Here is a 3,559-nt window from a genome sequence, read left to right as displayed (position 1 = left end):
ATTCTGGCAACGTCCTGATAAATCTGTTCAGAAGCGCCTCCAGTTTAATAATATCCTTCTAATAACAGGGGGACTGTTTGGTGATGAGAATATATAAGGTGGGAAAGGGGCTGGAGTGCTCTATCTCCTCCTCCAGGTATATTTAGAATTAATCCCCTCCCTCTCTAATTTTGTTTCTCTCATCCTTGGTGTTGTTACACTGTCCTGGGGTGGGTGGGGGGTGGTTTGGAGGGGTTGCTGCGTGGGAAGGGGTTGCTTTGCAGTTAGATTGGTCATTCATTCATCGGTGACTCACCTGGGGGGCAAAAAAAAATTCAGTTGTGAACCAAGGCACTTCTGGGCATAAGAAAGAAACATATATAGAGGAACAAAAAGAAATGAGGTCGTGGAAGTTGATTCTACAGGGAATGGTTGAGATCACAGAGTCACAAATATATATAGCAGAGAAACAGACCATTTGGTCCAACTCATCCATACCGAGCAGATATCCTAAATAAATCTAGCCCCATTTGCGAGCATTTAGCCCATATCGCTCCAAACCCTTCCTATTCATATACCCATCCAGATGGCTTTTAAATGTTGTAATTGTACCAGCCCCCACCACTTCCTCTGGCAACTTGTTCCTCACACGCACTACTCCCTGCGTAAAAAAGTTGCCCTTTGGGTCCCTTTTAAATTTTTCTTCTCTCACCTTAAACCGATGCCTTCTATCCCACCCTGGGGAAAACGACCTTGGCTATTCACCCTATCTATGCTCCTCTCATAAATTTATAAACCTCTATAAATTCAGCTTCCGGCATTCCAGGGATTCCGGTTGACGGTTTTTTTTATAATGAAGAAATAAGTTAAAGACAACAGATTTTGGGAAAATTCAGGATAATTTGAGAAGGTACAATCATCCTAGCTTGCTGTTAGGGGAGAAAATAAGGTTAAACTTATCTACGAATCACAAAAATATTATTTAATCCAGGTCAGTTACCTAGTGTCAATCTCCTGCCTTTTCCCCCACGTCCCTCCATTCCATTTCTATCCAAATAACCATCCAATGCCCCTCCTGAGTGCCCCAACCTCATCTCTAACCAATGCATTCCATGCAATAACTACTCGATGTGTAGCAAGCTTTTTCTCACATCATCCATGTTTCATACTTATATCATTTTAAATCTAAGCACACCCATTTGTTTCCGGAATGGAGACAGTTTTGCCTTATTTAATCTGTCCATCCTGCAATGATTTCAAAAGCCTTCATCAAGTCCTCTCTCAGCCACCTACTCTCCAGGGACAGCAGTCCCAACTCCGTAGTATCATTGAATCCCTACAGTGTGGAAGCAGGCCATTCACCCATATTGACTCTCCAAAGAATATCACACTCAGATCCAGCCCCATACCCTATAACACTGCATTTTCCACTGGCTAATCCACCAGCCCTGGACACTACAGGCAATTAAGCATGGTCTATCCACCTAACCTGCCCATCTCTGGCCTGTGGGAGGAAACCGGAGCACCCGGTGGAAACCCACACAGTCACGGGGAGAGTGTGCAAACTCCACACAGACACAGCCACCTGAAGCTGGAATTGAAACTGGGTCCCTGGCGCTGTGAGGCTGCAGTGCTAACCACTGAGCCATTAACCTCTTCGATCTATTGTTATAACTGAGGTTTCTCATCGCTGGAGTCATTCTAGTAAATCGCTTCTGCACTCTATCTAAAGCATTGACACAAACTCCTGTAGTGTGGTGCCCACAGCTGGCTCACTTCCGATCTCTCTCTGTTAAACAGGGCAGCACGGTGGCTCAGTGGTTAGCACTGAAGCCTCACAGCTCCAGGGACCTGGGTTCGATTTCAGCCTCAGGTGATAGTCTGTGTGGAGTTGCACATTCTCCCCACGTCTGCGTGGGTTTCCTCCGGGTGCTCTAGTTTCCTCCCACAGTCCAAAGATGTGCAGGCTAGGTGGATCGGCCATGCTAACTTGCCCGTAGTGTTCAGGGATGTGTGGGATATAGGGGGATGGATCTGGGTGTGATGCTCCAAAGGGCGGTGTGGACTTGTTGGGCCGAACGGCCTGTTTCCACACTGTAGGGAATCTAATCTAATCTAATCTAAAACTCAGTATTGACTCTGGAACCAATGCAGCCTCATCAAAACATGAGATGTTACACCATTGGTATGGCTGTGCCAATCTCTGTGAAGAAATGAGTTAGAGTTCTCAGCTGTTAACAGGAAGATGGTTGGCTCAAAGACACTGAGGGATGGAATTCTCATTTCCTGTTGGCTCAAAATTCTGGAATTCCCTCCCCAAAGGTCAACCCACAGCAGGGGGACTGCAGCAGTTCAAGAAGGCAGCTCACCACCACCTTCTCAAGGGGCAACTAGGGCCGGGGCATTGAATGGTGGCCCAGCCAGTGAGATCCAAATCCCATGAATGAATTAATTAAAAAAAAAAGGAAAATTGGTTTAACCAGAGGAGGATTTAAAAAAGAAACAAATAATTCAGCCTGTTTGAAAATGCTACAACAGAGCTTCAGGTACGTGGATATAAACCTTCTGGCCGTAAGTACCAACAAATGGAGGAGGAAAGGACAGAGAGTGGGAACTTTAAATGGAACAGGGGAGTCAAAAGTTCAATGCCAGACATGGAACATAGAGCATAGAACAGTACAGCACAGTACAGGCCCTTCAGCCCACAATGTTGTGTCAACCTATTATCCTACTGAGATCAAGCCATCCTGTACACCCTACATTATACCACCATCCATGTGCCCATCCAAGAGTCGTTTGAAAGTCTCTTAAAAAAAAAACCCTATCCACCTCCACAGCTACTGCCAGATCTGTTGAGCATTTCCAGTAATTTCCTCTAATACGTGACGAAAGTTGCCAGCGTTCAGAGTCTGTCAGTTTGGGAGTCTAGAGGATTTTGGGGGAGGTTTTGCACCATTTTGCAGCAAATTTCAGAATACTACAAATGACTCTTTTCATGAATTACAAAGCAGATGGACCTACCTTGCTGGAGCAGCTGACAGCACAGCGATCCTGCCTCAGACTCTCTGGAAGTATCCACCTTTGTACTTCACAGCAGAAGTCAAAGGTTAATTGTCAGGTTAGGTGCATTGACAGTGACAGTCACCGTCACTGTGAGTGGATTCTTAAAGGCACACATGCACAGCGGTATCAAGTGAATTTATCTTTCATAAGCACGTGGGAATTGCCAGATGTAAGCGTATTGGCTTAGGCCGAAGTTCACAGGGACAAGGTTCAAAACAGCCAGGAGAGCCAATCTTTTCTTGAAACTACGATGCTGCAAATAAAAGAATGCCGCTTTTAGATTCTCAAGCAAGCCTACTAGTGTGATTCTGGCAACAAAACTCAGTTTTATGCAAAGCTGTGATGAAGGTCTACGCAATTGCTATTATCTTGCGGAACATAGAACATAGAACATTACAACACAGTACAGGCCCTTCGGCCTTCGATGTTGTGCCGACCTGTCATACCGATCTGAAGCTCATCTAACCTACACTATTCCATGTACGTCCATATGCTTGTCCAATGACGACTTAAATGT

General features: G+C 45.3%; 1 protein-coding gene across 1 annotated transcript in view; it reads right to left on the bottom strand.

The window, feature by feature from the left end:
* xdh (xanthine dehydrogenase) overlaps positions 1–3,134 on the bottom strand; it is a 130,288-nt gene extending 127,154 nt beyond the window's left edge. The window contains exon 1 of the mRNA XM_059645162.1: positions 3,001–3,134. The gene's annotated coding sequence lies outside the window, so the exon portion shown is untranslated. The remainder of the gene's footprint in view (positions 1–3,000) is intronic.
* Between the last annotated feature and the right edge of the window lie 425 nt (positions 3,135–3,559).

Source organism: Stegostoma tigrinum, chromosome 4, assembly GCF_030684315.1.
Source record: "Stegostoma tigrinum isolate sSteTig4 chromosome 4, sSteTig4.hap1, whole genome shotgun sequence".
NCBI classification, from domain to species: Eukaryota; Metazoa; Chordata; class Chondrichthyes; order Orectolobiformes; family Stegostomatidae; genus Stegostoma; species Stegostoma tigrinum.
This window is presented reverse-complemented; position numbering and strand designations above follow the sequence as displayed.